Here is a 17,334-nt window from a genome sequence, read left to right as displayed (position 1 = left end):
GCGAGCGCAGAGGGGCGGACACTTCTGGGCGCCGGCCCAGGGCCGAGCGGCGGGCGTCGGGTGCCAGCCGGGCGGCTCCGGACGGTCGCGGCGGCGGGGCGAGCGGCTGGGAGGCCATTTCCTCGCTGCGCCCCTGGCGGAGCCGGGTTTGCTTGCTCTTGGCCGCCGCCGCCGCCGCCGCCGCGCGAGTGGGACCGCCGCGAGGGTTGAAGGGGAAACCAGGTCACCCGTTCGCAGACGCGGCGCTGAGCCGGCGCCCCGGGCCCCGAGTAAGGCAGCGCCCGGGGAGCTGGCCGGGGCGGGCCGGGCGCGCGGGGGGCCCGGAGAGGCGGGGACACGGGTGCCCGGACCACACTCGCTTCCTACGCCTATAAAAGTGGAGTGGCCGGGGAGGGCCGCCGCGGCCCTGGCGGCGGCCGCCTCTCTTCGCCCAAGGAGTTGACATTTTGCAGGACTCGCGCGACGTCCCGTCGCCTGCGCTCCCCGGGACCCCGCCGCCGGGAGGAGGGGGCGGAGGAGGGTGGAGACTGCGGGGCTTGGCCAAGGAAGGCGCACATCCTCGGGCGGGCGGCCGTGACGCGGCGGGGATTAACTTTGCATGAATAATGTGAGTGCGCTTGGGAAGGAGACCTTCGGTTCCCCGGGCTCGGGGCAAGCGCCCGCAGGCTGCCTTCCCCGGGCAGGGGCGCTCAACCCGACCGTCTCGAGGGCACTGGTAATTTGGCAAGAGGACTGCGCGGAGGCGGGGGCGTGTGGGGGAGGGGGAGGAGGAGGAGGGGGCGGCAGTTCCAACTGTCCAGAAGGGTGGGCAGGCTGGCGGCGGGGGTGTCGCGGAAACCTGAGGGGTGCGGGCGGCGAAGCTGGGCGCGCGGGCGGGCAGGCAAGAGTGTGTGTATGGTGGCGCGGGGGTGGGGGGGCGGGATTGTCAGCCGCCGCGTTACCTGCCTCAGCCGGGTTCTGCACCCCGGGTCCGGGAGGAGGTGCCCCTCATGCTCCGGCACCGCGCGGCTGCAGTCCGGGAGACCCAGCGTGGGCAGTGGTGGAGCCGGGTGGCTGGGGGCCCCCTCCAGTCGCGCGGCTCCGTTCCTCAAACCCCCAAGCCCAGCTGTTGACAGGCTCCTTGTGAAATGGAGTTTGGCATCCTCAGCGCCGAACCGAGTGGAAGTTTCCATGATGAGGAAGTTCTGTGACACGGGGGTTCGGAAAAGGTTGGCAGACACCGTTGGTGGGGGGGGGGCGGAGCGGGAGGCGGTTTAAAGGGACTGTGGGTCCCTCATCCCCCTTTTTTCTCCTGCTCCGGAACTCCGGGGTTTGGAAAGGAGAATAATCCTGAATGTTGGCGTGCGCTGTTGCCGGTGCCTGGCGACTTGGCTTCTCCCCACCTCCTCGGGGACTCGGTGGCGATTTCGCTAGCCTCCTGGGTCGCGCTTCTTTGCCTTGCTCCTCTTTTGACGCAGCATCTTCCTCTGGGTCGCCTCGAGTTGGTTCTGGCAACCAGGAGTTGTGCCAGCTGTGCTCTTCCCCGCCCCGGCCTCCAGGCCCCCCGACCTCTTGCGGAGGAGAACTAAACTGGGGGAGGTTTTCTGTTTTTTGGTTTTTGGTTTTTTACCCCCAATATAGATCGCGTCTTTTTAGCTGCGGTTGTCATTTTGGAGGATGATTTCCCAATGATTATTGTTGGATATTGTTGGATAATTAATGGATAATTAATCCATTGTTGGATTAATATTAGTGCTAATTCTTAAGCCTTCCGATTTGTTGGCGGGGGGAGGGAAGCATGGGTTTGTTTGTTGTTGTTGTTGTTTTTAATTTACTAAAGGTTAAATATGTAATTTTCCCCAAATAGGAAATTTTACAGAGAGGGTCTAGACGCTTAACAATTCATAAACTGAGTCAAAGAGGAAAGAGTTTACCTGAACAAACGAGTTCAGACTCTCCACCCTCCCTTCTCCACACAAGTTTAAAATTTGTGAAGATTCAAACACTGTGCCTAATCGTTGGTAAATAAATTTGAAACAAAGTCTTCCTCTTAGCCTGTTAGTGGTCTTAGGTGCTAGTGAGATGCAGTTTTAAAGACCAGTTTTGAAGTTCAAAAATTGAAGCGTTCCTTGGACAGTGTGTAAATGTAGAGCACAGCAGTTTTTATAATGGTAAATGTATTGGATCATGTAGACCTGTTGAGCAATATCTTTACACTATTTGGCTTTATTTTAGTTTAGTATGTTTATTGCATTTTAATACTATGTAGCACGTACTAGATTACAAAGTAATAAAAATTGCCTTTTAGTCAAAATATTCCATGATTCATTCTGAAAATTCACAGTGACTGATCTGCTCCCTAATTCACTTCTGCTTACCTTTCTTATTCTGAAACAGGTCAGGGACTAAGAAACATTAAAGAGAAAGGTTTTTGCAAACTGAGGGTTGGGTCATGGGAGGGGGAGAAGGGGGAGGGAGGGGCTGGTTAGGTTATGGACTTTGGGGAAGGTATGTGCTATGGTGAGTGCTGTGAAGTGTGTAAACCTGGTGATTCACGGACCTCTACCCCTGGGACTAAAAATATATATTAATAAAAAAATAATTTTTTTTTTAAAAAAGAAAAAGGTTTTTGAACAGTGGATGTTTTTAGGAGTTTTCATGCCAATTGGCTAAGGGTTTTAATTGAGGCTAACAGAAATTCAATAGTAAGTAATTTGTTTGGGGTACTACATGGGGAGGCATTGATGAACAATCATTTATTATTTGTACATGTTAAACTGATACTATCAGAATCTTATTTTTAATGAATGTCAAAGTTTGATATATATTGGAAGTGGGACCATCTGGTAGTAGATATGATTTGTTTTTCTTTTTTAGTGAGTGAGAGTAAGTGCTACTAAATATAGCCATAGAAGTATTTTTTTTTAATGAAGCAATTCCTGTTGGGATTATAATGCAAAGGAATAATTTTATTGACATTGGAATATTGTTTTATGGAGTAACTGAATTTACAAGAGGAATAACCATTCCACTTTTCCCCTTTTAGAGTCTTTATTCTGCCATCATAACAAATTAAGACAACTTCTTTTTAATCTAGCATTTTTTGGAAAATGTGATTTCTTAAAATTTCCTTAGGAGAAGAGAGAGCTGTGGATTTCTTTTCTTTCCTGGTATTTTTGCAGTTGTTTGAAGGATGGCATGTGTGGAGGCACAAATGGGATTGCAAGTTTGTTTTTTGGAGTTTTTTAGTAAGCTCATCTTTTTGATGGAAATCTGTGTAGGGGTGATTGGTTTCTTTAGCTCCTTTTTGTCATTGTAGTGTAAGATTTTGTGTCACCTTCTTAAAAAGCCCTTCCATGACCACATCAGCTGGGGCAGTCCCTCATTCCTTAGAACCATCATACTGTTTTTAGTTTATTTCTTTTTCTTTCTTTTTTTCCTCCTTCCTTGATCTTATTTGCAGTCTGAATTGCCATTTCAGTTGGTACTTGTTGAAGACCTATCCCCCTGTCTAGAATCTAGAGTCCATGAGAAAGAGGCTTGACTTCCTCTGTAACTCTTGGTTCTCCAGCATCTTACATAGTGCTTGGCACACAGTTAGAGCTGGAGAAATCTTTGTTAAATAAATGAATGGTTGTGCCCAAATGTATTCTTAAAAATACCTGACTAAGCATCCTAAGCGGGTACCAACTGGGTATGTCAAGACCTGTGCCTGTATATGTCTGTGTGTCCTGTATATATGGTTCAGTCTTTATCTCTGTCTCCCCCACCCCTCCTTTATTTTCTGAGATGAAAGGTAGTCCCATTCTATATAGTGACAATGCTGAGAGTTATTTCTGCATGTTCTTCCTGGGGTCATTTGCCTGGAGTGCACAGAAATCCTCTGTAGCAGTTTGTCTTACACTTTACCTTGATTCCCTGAAGACACTGACCTTCAACTCCCTGGGGATCAACAGAATCTTTATGAATTCCAGAGGCATTGTCAGTGCTAAGAGTGAAATTCCAGGGAACAGACATCTCTGATGATAGCAGTGCCTTTTCCCTCAGCAGGTTCAGGCAGTGCCTCTGGCCTTGGCAGCCTAAGGGGACCAAGGGCCTGTGGTGGTATAGTTGCTCTACAAAAGTAGCAGTTGGGGCAGGGGCAAAATGGGACTGTCAGAGTATACAACAAGACTGAAAGGGCCCTTAGGGGTAGATTTGAAAATAACCTGCTGGTGAGTGGGTGTTGTAAGTAAAGTCATTCAACCTTTCCCCTTTGCCTCTTCTCACACTTCCATAAACAGACTCTGAACCAGATGATTGTGGGAAATACCACATTATCTGAATTTTCAAGTGACTAAGGTGTGATACCCAAATGGTCATCTCCAAATGAGCTATTCATGGGAACTCTTTTGACAATTGAGACAAAAATGAAATTACAATGGGCAATTATAGTAATTTGTTTTTGTTATAGAGCAGGGACTGTCAGAAATGTGTCTGCAAAAATGCACAGTAAAAAATCCCACAAAATGATGACATTGGTAAAATGGTAGGGGAAGAAAGATCAAAATTTTATACAGGGGTAAAGATAATTAAACTGAAATCCTAAGTGTTTATTGCTTTGGGATATTGCTAAGCTCTGAGCTTCTCAGTGGCCAAGTTAGCAGAAAAAAAAACAGGGTCCAGAAATGGTAGGTATGCATTAAAGTTGTAAGGATACATCATGTAACATTTGTGGAGGGCTTACTATGGGGTCTGGCAACTAGTATATAGTTCCACGAATTATCAAATCATGGGATGGCCAGTACTTGAACTTCGGTTGTACAGAAAATGAAGTATTTGGTCATCTTTTACGAGAATAAAAAATGCATAAGGCATAATGATGAAAAGAAACCCCGTGGGAGTTTGTCTTTAGGAGCCTAAGCTACTGTGGTTCAGCAGTGGAGATTCTGGCAATTGTCCCCAGTGCAAAAATAGAGCTCAGAAAACATAGAGGAATGAATGGTTAACATGTTCTTTAGGCCGACTTTCTCAAATATCCAGTGTCTCAGCCAGCTTTTGACTAGAGCAATCTGAGAGGACAGGACAGCCAGGTACTTGAAAATGACCCTATGGCCATAAACCCTCTGAACAGGTGATCTTGACACTTTGCTTTAGTTTCTATAGCTCTTATCACCCTGCAGAGCATTTTGGTTTTGTTTCCATTTGTCTCCCCCTCTAAACTGGGATGAAAGACTATGGGTTTATTCATCCTTGACTCCCCAGCACCTAGCAAAGAGTTGGACACATGGGCACAGGGAAACACTTGTTGGAAGACTGAGTGGGAGAGGGAAAAGGGGTGTTGCTTCTCTGTATCTTCTGATATTGGTATTAAAGTGTCATCTTTGGACTTCGTTTTGCCCAAGATGAATATTCATTGCCTGGATTGAATTATATGTCTATATCACAGCTAGAAGGGCTTGTTCTGGTGTCTGAACTGGTTGAGCAAAGGATGGCAAATTAACTCCTTGCTTTATTTGCAGTAATTTTGATTATTTGACTTGATTTCTCATTCAGTCTACAAAAATGTGTGTCCCTACTATGTGCCTGGTTCCGCTAGTCATTTTGCAGCACAGTGTGCAGCCTAGTGACCCGTAAGACAACATGCATGTATTAATACAAAGGGATCAGGAAGTGGTCTCCACTGTGATAGAATAGATATGCCCATTGGGCACCCTCATAGGGCGCCCTAGACAAAATCAAGTTATTTTCATCTGAGGAGGTGATTGTTTTGTGGTTTCTCTAGCCTATGTGAATTCATGTAAATTACAGTAGGATTCCACCAGAATTCCCTTGGTATCCAAGCAGTGTGGGATTGAATATATTTATACCAGTGAATCTCTGATTAAGGATGTTCACTCTTCACCTTAAGTTCCCAGATTTGTTAGTCAATTATGATGTTTAAGAAGTTGGGGAGGGGGAAGGATCCAAATCACTGAGTCACAGATCATGTATTTCCATATGCTTCTCTTAACAATCTGGCCAACTGACAGCTAGGCTGGTACTCATGTTGTTTGGTCCATACTGTCCTAATTTCAAGGGACTTTGGAGACTTTATGTGCTGGCAACTGTTCTTGTGCAGTACTATTTTTATTGAGTGAGAAACTGAGCTCTGCTGTGAACTTAGGTATCTTTTCCAAATGGCAAGTTAGGAGAGCCTGGAAATAAGACCCAGGAACTTGACTCTGTGTCCCCAGAAGCTTATTGTAGCCTTTCCATTATGATAGTCGGACATTCTAACATAAACATATCTGCCTGTAACACATAACAACATATATTATAACGTGTACTGTGTATACAACAGTGTAACCGTGTACTGTATATACAGGTGTATGTGCTGAGTGACAGTAACAGATAACAACTAGGAAAGGACTGATCCAAACTAAATTCCTCATTCAACTTCCTAGTTCCAAATGAGAGGCTCCATGCATCATGGTTTCTCTTCAATGGGGTTTATTCAGAAAGTCATGCGTGATAAGCTGAGTGAAGTAAAAGCCTGGACAAAGGAATGCCAGTTGACAGCAGGTATATCTTCTTAATTTGGGAAATACACTTTTGTGACTCTTCCAGGGGTTTCAGAAATGTTTTTGTTGAGAAGAGTAGAGAAGATAGTCATGGTTTTCGTGGCATTTTGCATGATCATCACATTCAGGAACCCATGGAATATTCTGACTCGTGATGTACACTGTTCAGTGGTTCTCAAGATGGTTCAGATATACTTTTCCCCTTTAGACTGTCTTCTCAGAGGTCAACAATGCTTGCACAGAATAGGTGCTCAGAAAATAATGATTGACGATAACGATTCTGACATTCCTGGGTTTGGGTCAACTTTTTCATATTTCTCTCCAATATGCAAAAATGTGTCAGCAACTTGCGTGTCTGTACAAGCAGAATCTGCCTCTGTGACAAGTGTGTGTCATGTTCTTACATACAGTGAAACAGGCAGTGCTTGTCTCTGGCTTCAGCTGTGGTTCCCAGGCCCAGCTTCCAAATCATGGTGAGAAATGCCACAGCCACACTGATGTCCCAGGCTAAAAACCCTGTCATCACTTTGAGTCCTTGTCCATATTCCTGAATATTCTGGCAAATCTTCATCTTATTTTACATTTTACTTATTTAACTAGTTACTTATCTTACTCTATGGTCAATTCTGTTTGGGAAATCATGAGTTTAACAACTTAATGTAAGAATTTTTCAGAGATCTTTTTTGGTTTGTGCTAGGTTGTACTAGGAATTCCAAGAGGGAGACCAGGTAACAAAACTTACTTGGTCACCATATTCTTTGTGTGTGTGAGTGTAGGTGTGTGTGTAAAAACTCAAATGGCTGAAGTTCAGTGCAAGAGGTTGTGAGGTTCACAGCATTACACTTTAAAAAATTAGTCTCATTTGTTTTGAGCTCTGACTACATTTTATAATAACTGATGACACCTAGGAGCAGCATCAGCCCCCACAGCAGAACCTTGCTGCTTTTTCACACACAAAAAGGTCTATCAGTTTGTATTCAACACTGATTCATGTTACCACTGTTGAAGTGTTTTGCAATGATGTAAAAATCATGCTAAATGACTGTTACTTTTTAAATATTATAATCTTTTCTTGACTTTATTTCTGATATTTAGATGTATTAATTTACAATTGCCAGAGAATGGTTTATTTCTGCCATATGTGGTTTTGTTTGCTTTTTTGAATGTTCACCTAAGCTTCACTGTAATTTCTACTCCAATTTCAACATCTAGAGATCTAGAATAATGTGTTTGTATCTGAATTATAGCTATAGTAAGGGGAAGTATAAGTTGTATATTCTTGTATTATTTGTCCTTTAATTAAAAAAAAAAGGGAACCAGGGAAACCTTACACAGAAAAAATCTTTAAAAACACTTTCAATTATGGCCTATGTGGATGATGAACATATCAGCTGATCCTGTAGTATAGTAGTTGGAAAGGATGTGAAAAACATCCTGTCCCCCTGAGGCAACTCAAAAACACAACACAACACAACAAAACCCCTAGGCATTTGGCTTCTTAGTTTGATCTCACACTCTGTAGTTTCATAAACACAAGGTATTGTTAAGGTGAAGGCATACCCTGGAATGTACTCTACATGCACTCATTTCTGTTAATCAAGAATATATGTTTGGATTTATATTTACTGAGGTTGCCACAAAAATCAAGCCTTAAAATGAGTAAACCTATTTTTTTTTAATCCTGTCCATCCTTCCATTCCTCCATCTTTCTATCTCTCCTTCTGTACCTCTATCCCACTACCCATCATCCATCAGTCTCCATCCATATATGCATTGGACATCTGCTGGGTGCCCAGGTCTGTGGACGGTGTGAAGACACATGGTAAAATGTGAAGACACATGATAAAAATCCTTGCTGTGGAGATGCTCAGGGATTCCTGAGGCAATCTACAAAAGTTAATTAAGAGTATAACAGTGTTTCTCCACCTCAACCACCTCTGCCACAGAGGGCTACCCTGTGTATTGTAGGATGTTGAGTGGCATCACTGGCCTCTACCCACTAGATATCAATAGCTCTCCCCAATACCCCAGTTGCAATTATCAAAAGTGTCTCCAGATATTGCCAAATGTCTTGTGGGAGGCAAAAATCACCCCTCCTGCAAACCACGGGTGTAGAGTAAAGAACCAGGTCTGTGGAGTGGGAATGTGTGCATTCAAAGCCTGGTTTTACCTGGCTTTGTTGCATGTACTCAGTTTCTCATTAAATAGGATCAGGTAGCATTTGACCCACAGTTAAGTGTTCCTAAATATTAGCTATTATGTTGATGGTAGAATTAATACTTCAACAGGCAATTATAATAAGTTCTATGATGGAGTAAGTAAGAACCCAGTGAGAACCCAGAGCTGGGAGTGGGGTGAGTTCTAGACAGTAAGGACACCGTACACCAACATATGAAGTGGGGTAAAAGTGTGAACCCTTTGGGAATCTGCAGGGAGCCGGATCTGACTGATGCTCAATGAACAATAAATGAGGTTGTTGGAACAGGTAGGAGTCACACGGTGGAGACTTTTTTAGACAGTAAGGAAGATTAAGTAAGGACGTAAGGAAGATAGAGTTTGTCTTAATAGCATGAAGAGAATAAAGAATGTTCAGCAAGTCAGATTTTTATTTTAGAAGTGTTCTTTGGGATAGGTCTTCAATGGGAGAGAGACTGGAAATGATGATCCTAGTTAGAGACTCTTGGAATAATCCACTGAGAGATGAAGGCTGTCAGGACCAAGACAGTTATATGTTGCCTTGATGTCTTTGGGAACAGATTTCACTTTTTCCAAGATGTGGCAAAATTTTTCTAAGTTAATTCCAATAATGAATATTTTTAGCAAGATGGCTCTACATTTGGGAGAATTTCAAGTTTAATTTGAAAGCAGATTACATGATAGATTCTCTTTAGAATGTTGTCAAATAAAGCTTAATTTAAAGACCATCTCACAGCCTATTCATAGCTGAATATTACTCAAGGGTTTCTCTGCTATTGTATACATATGTCTACAGTACCCAGTCAGACAGAAACATACTCCTACACAACTACATTGAATTATTGACATTGTTGTGTTCAAATTCATTATTTAGTATTAAGTATTGATTTTCTGAGTGATAGGGATTTTATTTCTTTAATGTTCAAAATTAGAGATGGATAGAGAAGATGAATGGATGAATGAATGAATGGAACATGATGGAAATACTACCAAATTGAGAATAAAACCATTTTGGACAAGTCTCTTCACTTACCTGTGTTTTAATTTTCTTAGTCATAAAACAATAAAATTTATCTGGATAAATTAGGTAATCTCAAAGTTATCCTTAGTGCAGAGGCTGGCAAACATTTTTTATAGTGAGCCATATAGTATTTTCAGTTTTTCAGGACATACAGTCTCCACTGAGACTACTCAACTCAGCTGTCATAGTGTGAAAGCAGCTGTAGATAGTATGTGAATAAATGGTCATGTCTGTGTACCAATAACCTTATTTACAAAAACAGAAGATGGGTTGTAGTTTGCTAACCCCTACTAGCCTGGCAGGAATACAATAGAATATATAGAATATATATATACAATATACATATTGTATATATATATAATAATATATATACAATAGAAATATAATGCAAGCCACATATGTGGTTTGAAATTTTATTATAGTCACATTACAAATAAATAAAAGCAACCAGTGGATTCAATTTCAATAATATATTTATTTCACCCGATATATTCAAATTATTACTAATTTGTAATCAATACAAAAATATTAATGAACTGTTTTAATTTTTTGTATTAAATCTTCAATATCTGGTGTGTACTTTAGACTTGCAACACATTTCAACTTTAACTAGTCATATTTCGAGTTGGCTAGTAGTTGCTATAATTGGATAATATGACTTTAGGCCTGAAAAATGCATTTTATCCAGTTCCATACAAAAATAAATTATCTGCATTATTTCGAGTGATCGAGAAACTTTCCTTTTTTAAATTTTTTTTTAATTTTGCCACATATATAGAGGTTAGGAAAACACTTCACTTTGAAATAGAGAATGCACAGTGGCTAAAACAGTTTATTTTTCACTCCTGTGCTGTTGAAAACTGCTCTTCCTGACTGGTGGCTATGCTCCATAGCCATTCGGGAGAGTTTCAGTTCCTTTGGTCTTGGGCTCCTCCTTCCACTCATGGCTGCCACGATCATGTCTTCATTGCATCAGATCCCTGGGAGGGAATGAGAGAGTGAAGTACATTGGCTTCTTCACTACCATGGCTTGACAGTGACACAAAACCATTTCGCTTAGATTCCAGTGGTGAGAACAAATTGTGTGTCCCCACCTAAATGAAGCTGGATCCATAGTCCCAACTTTACAGCCGCTGTCCAATGATGACTCTAGAGCAGTGAAAGAGGAGCAGGAAGTCCTTGGTGGTCAGGGAGCTGTCTTCTCCATACTGTGCTACTCTGTTTTTAAACTTTCATCTGGCCTTCATCGTATCATATCACTGTCTTGTTACTTCTGGAGGCACTCACCAGTGATGAAAACATCTTGACGGCCATGAGGTAACCCATTTCTATTCTTTGGTACGGTACTATCCTCCTGTCTGACCTAATTCTCTTTCTTCACTTCCTTCTTATTCGTGTGGGGTCATCTTTAATCTTGCTGGACCTGACTTTTCCTTGTAGTCTTTGACCATCATTTTTATTCCTTGGTAGATTTATGTGGATCATAATATGTGCATAGTATTGGGAGTTTGCCAATCAATCTTGATAGTACTGGCACAGGATTAGAGCGCTGATTTTCTAAAGGAAACCAAAATTCAGAGTAGAGATATCAGGAAACAGAGGCCAGAGCTGATTCTTGATGTGTTGACAGAGGTACTGAAGCCATTTTCCTGGAATCATTTTACAGAACTTCAGACTGTTTAAATAAATGACTCATTACATAATATCTTGACTAAAAATACCAATTTTCCTAGTATTTATCTTATTGTTGCTGACTACAATGGGGACCCCTCTTTTTTTTAGACGAAAGGGGAGTTTGCTTGTTTTCTTCCCAAATTACAAACGTGCTTTATCAAATATTCAGCGTGTTCTATAGAAGTGCCTCTCCTGAAGGAAATGTAAGAGGGGCATGAATAATAAAGGTGAGGTACGTGAAAAGAACAAAGAAGCCTTTTCCTTCTAACTATGCATATTTTACCTTTCTGGAAACCTTATTATTTAATTATGATTAAAGTGTCTTATTCTAAGAAGTAAGGAAATGCAAAGAACACATACATCTTGGATTATTAAGAAATAAGGCTAACCAGTGATAAGAAGTGTCATGCTGAAGACATGTGAAAGAAAAAGAAGTAATTGTATCCTTTTAAATTAGCCTGGGTAGGGTTGTCTTCAACTCCACAAGCCTATTTTTATAAAGTATTTTGCAGTGCTTTTGAAAATTAAATTTTGCAATATTAAGAAGTTAATCCTGATAAATGCCTCTCAGGTACAGAATCCAGCTAATTAATTCTTGATATTCCATAAGAGGGAAGAAATAATTCTCTGAATAATCCCTAACTTGTTACTGGCCAATCACCGGGGTCTCTGGGGTCCGGGTGACTCACAGTGTGGGTGCTGGTAATGTCTCATTCTAAAGTCCCATCACAGAGCAGGGAGAAGAAATTCTCCCCCCACACACACCTCTATTGGCCAAGTGTGTTGTGAAGAGGGGAGAACTGAGGGTCTTGGGTCCTGGATTGGTTGACGGCTGAGGCACTGGAGAGAGATCAGGATGTGGGGTGCGACATCCACCCAGAAGTTGAGTTGGATATCTGGCTTTGCCTCTTCTAGCCGATGGTCTCTCCTGCAAGCTACTTAACTGCTTTGAACTTCAGTCATGCTATCTGTGCAGTGGAAAGAATCCTAGTACTTACACCATAGCATTGTGGAAGAGATCATGTGAGATCATGGTTATTAACCACTTTGCCAGGACATAGTGCCTGGTGAGTGCTCAATATGTGGAAAATAATTTTATCATTTTATTACTGCAAAAAATGTAAAATCAATTACATTCAGTAAACCTGTATCCTGGAGATCTAGAGCACTGATGTCCAAAAGGCAGGAAATCAAAGAAAGAGACCCAGCAGGTAACATCTGAGTTTCTGGAATCATTTTGCATCATTAATTATTCTATGTTTAGTTTTATGATGTGTTTATTGGTACAGTCTTCCTTTTATAGATGACCTAGCATTTTTCAATATTAAGAGATATGTTCTATGGTCAATCGTTAAAGTTACTGAACCCTCAGTTTTGGAGGAAAGTAAGAATAATAGATGTTCAGTTACCTGCCCAAGACTCCAAACTCTTGAACACACATTTGACTCCCCTGTTTGTAGTGACTATGACGTATAAGCTGAGTACCTCACTTCCTTTTTTTCATCGCTGCTACAACCCTCTCTTATTCCGATACTTTTCTACTGTTCACATTGAAATGTCTTCACTTAAAATCCAGAACCTATTTTTCCCTGCTTCTGTTTTAACCCAGTTTCCCCAAATCCTTCATTCGAGGAGCTCCCAAAATCCTGCCCTGATTAATTAGGATTGAGATATAAATTCTTTCTAGTTCTGCCCTGCTTCAAACATGCCATTTCAATGACAGGTTCTCTCATCCCTTTGTCCAAGGTAATATTACATAGTTAGTCAATTACTATATTTATTTCTTCACTGTGCAGTGTCCAAACCTCATATCAGTCAATGAAATAGATATTTCTTTGCCAGATTTCAAGTTCCAAGAGGGCAGAGACTGTGTGTTGAACAAGTTTAGTGGAGTCTAGAAAGTAGGCCCAGAAAGTGGGTGCTGAGTAATGCTTTCTTGCTGTTTTGACCAACCACGCGTAGGCTGTTTTCATATAATCAGGATGAATCTAATTTTAAAATGAACAACCGTGTGTCCTCGGATGAACCAGAATATATACTTACAAGGCCCTGCTGTCCTGCATTATAAATAAGGGAATAGGTTGTCCGGCAGGAAAAAGTTCTGCTGTCCTTTTTTCTTTTTCTTTAAAAAAAAAGAAAGAAAGAAAGAAAGAAAGAAAGAAAGAAAGAAAGAGCTATCCACACATAAGAACTGAGAGAGAAGATCTTCCCATCTCCTCAACTAAGTTGACAAGAAATCAGGGCCACGAAGTAGATGCTCTCTGAAAAGATGAAACCCAGCAAAAACCCACAATCTGAGAAGAGTGGCTTCTGAGAGTTTGTAAAGAAAAGCCCTTAAGAATGGCTTGCTGTAGATAGACCCGGAACTTGGCGGCCTGATTCTCCAACTTGTATAACAACGAGGACTTCCTTAGGTGATGGGTTTGAGTTTCTACGGGGACAACATTCTGAGACATGACTCTTGGACGTGTTGCTGCGGTGGCATTTTCCACAACACCTAGCTTTTGTGTAGACTTGTTCTGTTTCTTAAGATCTTAGTGTCTCAGAGTTCCCATTACATGGAAGATAAATGATTTAACACTGCCCTGAACGGGTTTACAATTCACTTCTCTTCTTTGTCTAGCAGGGTTTTGAAATAACTGTTTCATTTTTGTTATTTTGTGGTTGTAAATCCCCACCAGTGATTCATTAAAGTTCCGTTTGAACCATGGCCGTGGTTGGTCTTCATCTCTGCCTCTTCCCAGTGCTAGAGTAAGACCCCCACTCTAAGAGTCTAGTGTTGCTACTTAGTTGTGTTCTTGCCGAAGTTTGACTTTAGGGACATCTGAAACTCATAGGGCTTATGTTTGCATTTCTTTCCATCCTTAAGCAAAATATGTGGTTTTGTTTATTCTCTCAATGGGAGAGAAAGGAATGTGCCTGGAGTTGTGTTTCTGATGGTCTGAAAGAAGGGGGACCAGTGCCTGCACCTTACAGGAACCCAATGATTCTGTGCTCAGGACCTTAAGGATGGAAAAATTGGTCCCTCTAAAAACAGAGGACTCATCTCTTTTATCAGAGGAACTGAGGCTCAAGGGGCCGCCAGCCCAATATTCTTTCAGAAGACTTGCCGTAAGCAGACCAGAAGATGAAAATTCATATGCAAATTATTTTGGGGGGAAGATCAAGAAAACACCAACAGGAAATGGGTAAGTCAGCCAGGGCAGGGACAGTAGTCAATAAGGTGGCGTTATCAAACCAGTTACCACTGTGGGCACCTGAAGCTTAATCTCCCTCGTGAACTCTGGGAGACAGTGTGGGACATGTGTCTCATAGTTACACCACCCATGATGCAAGAGAGAGCAAATTTACTCACCAAAACCTGTCAGATGTTAGTTGAGGACTGCCTCCTGATGCATTTGATTCCCTGGTATTTCAGGACTGCCGTTTGGGCAGCCATGAGCACGCCTCCAGGCAAAGTAATGCAGTTTTTGGCAGTCAGTAGACATGCTGGTGGGCCCTGATGTGGTGCCCATGGCTATGGGCTCAGGACACCAGCAGCCTCTACTACACTTAAGCCTTTCTAGTCATGGGCATTATTACCATGCAAGGTGTCCTATATCCCCATTTCCACTCCAGGTCTCCTTTGCATTCTGCTTGGTTCTTCAGGGCCAAACTGCCTTGAGCTGATGCAGTGGAGCTGACCCCACCAGCGTTTTTCCTCCCCTCCTTTCTCTTTTCCCTACTTGCACTATGGACAATTGCAATTTGGAAGATGCCACCTCTCATTTCTGTCCCCTTCGTAAAAGCTCTTGCTCAGTTCAATAAAGCAAACACTAATGGCGAATCAGCGAACAAAATACATAGTAAGATGTTACATATTATTTTTTAAAATTATGCCCACCCACTGATTCTCTTATCAAACATTTTTCCAGCACCAGCGATGTGCCGGGTTTATACTCGGGTACAGTGGTGAGCAACACATTCCCTGGTCCCTTCAGATAGATATACAAAATGATAACACAAAAGACAGCCTCAGCAAAACGACAAATATTTTTATTTTATCAATACATGTATGCCCTAAATTCTGGAAGCTGGAAGCACAGAAAGTCAGTATTGTACCAGGAATAGTTCCAATTACTGGCAGTGTTTCCTAGTTTGGGAGTTCTAACTATATGGCTTAGAATTAGGACATTATTTTGCTTTAAACTACAGGATTTATTTCTGTCCCATTCAGAAGTATTGTATGAGTACAGTCCACCTGGACAAGCAGGTTTCACGGTGTAACAAGTTCCTGAAGTGAAATGTTAATAAATCTCTCACATTTTTGTTTGCCGGAATCTCTTCCGCTTTTCCTGCTTTACGTCATCTAACAGTTGTCCACATTTTTAGGTAATCCCTTCCAAAGGGGCTTCCAAGCAATTAGAAACAGGGTTGTGCTGCCCTAGCTTTTTTGGCTGGGGTTGGTTATGAAGAAACCAAAAAGCATCATGGGAGAGGATTATAAAGACTCTGATGTCCCTGGGAGATCTGCTGAAGGAGGCTTCCTTGTTTGGCCGCACTGAGGGGCTGTCTGCAGCCTCTGGAAATGCTTGGGGTGTCCTCAGCACCAGTGGAGGTCCTTGTTTTGACAGCGTTAGCTGTAAGGGGGTGGCGTGTCCCGTGCAGTTACTTCTGTCCATCCCTGTCACTTCAGACTGACTTCTGCACCCTCCATTCTTTCAGAATGTGGTGCCTGCAGAGCAGCGCATCCACACCCCCCCCCAACCCCCAGCTGGTTACAGGGGCAGCATCTTGGCTCCACCCCAAACCTGCCAAACCAGAGTCTGCATTTCAACAAGATCCCCAAGGGTTCATGTGCCCTTTGGAGTTGGAGACTGTGCTTTGATCTGTATCCACCTTCTACTTCTCAGTAAAAAACATACAGAATCCAGAGGCATGAAAGAGTTGATGCAGTAACCCGGGTGTGTATTGATTATCCCCATTTTTATTGTTCTTCAGACATGGTTATCAGCACATTAGTGGGCCTTGAATCAGCATAATGAGTCACAGTCCACAAAAATTTTAAGTAAAAAAAGACTAAAAGAGAAATTATTAGGGGCACCTGGGTGGCTTAGTGGGTTAAAGCCTCTGCCTTCGGCTCAGGTCATGATCTCAGGGTCCTGGGATCAAGCCCCATGTAGGGCTCTCTGCTGAGTGAGGAACCTGCTTCTCCCTCTCTTTAGCCTGCCTCTCTGCCTACTTGTGATCTCTCTCTCTCTCAAATAAATAAATAAAATCTTTAAAACAAAAACAAAAAAAAATTATTAGAGTATACCACATGTTTTGGAAACATTGGTTTCATATCATAGACACACAGACACACATTTTGTATGTATGTCCTGGGTCATGATTACAAAGTGGAATTTTGGCTGGGTTACAGTTAAAAAGAAAAAAAGAAAAGAATCACTAAAAATCACTGTTGTAAAGAATGAATATATCTATTTATATATATTGATCAGTGTTTAAAATAATCATCAGAAATATACACTTGATGAAGTTTGGCCACTTTTCTTTCACCTGAGATTATGAGATTATACTCTCTAATTCAGACTCCTGAAAAAGTAAAATGTCCACATAGCATTTATATATGTTAAAATTATCTGAACTACAAGTGAATAACAGTAAGAATTTTAATTTTTCACTCAATTTCAGAAAATAGTGTTCTATCAGAGAATGTCTCAAAATCTTGAAAAAGACACTTTTAGAGAAAAGTTCATTTTAAATCAAGAAAAAACAACTGTTGGGGCACCTGGGTGGCTCAGTGGGTTAAAGCCTCTGCCTTCGGCTCAGGTCATGATCCCAGGGTCCTGGGATCGAGCCCCCCATCAGGCTATCTGCTCAGCGGGGAGCTTGCTTCCTCCTCTCTGCCTGCCTCTCTGCCTACTTATGATCGCTGTCTGT

General features: G+C 42.1%; 1 protein-coding gene across 5 annotated transcripts in view; it reads left to right on the top strand.

Moving 5' to 3' along the window:
- The first annotated feature begins 390 nt into the window (after window positions 1-390).
- Window positions 391-17,334, top strand: part of THRB (thyroid hormone receptor beta) — a 366,959-nt gene continuing 350,015 nt past the window's right edge. For 2 of the 5 annotated variants that reach the window (XM_032860972.1, XM_032860974.1), the window contains exon 1: window positions 391-607. The gene's annotated coding sequence lies outside the window, so the exon portion shown is untranslated. Of the gene's footprint in view, window positions 716-1,122; window positions 1,209-17,334 lie in introns of those variants that run through there. The other 3 variants (XM_032860971.1, XM_032860976.1, XM_032860975.1) reach the window with 3 other exon arrangements.

This window comes from Lontra canadensis, unplaced genomic scaffold, assembly GCF_010015895.1.
Source record: "Lontra canadensis isolate GAN:19392208 unplaced genomic scaffold, GSC_riverotter_1.0 scaffold20, whole genome shotgun sequence".
In the NCBI taxonomy this organism is placed as follows: Eukaryota; Metazoa; Chordata; class Mammalia; order Carnivora; family Mustelidae; genus Lontra; species Lontra canadensis.
This window is presented reverse-complemented; position numbering and strand designations above follow the sequence as displayed.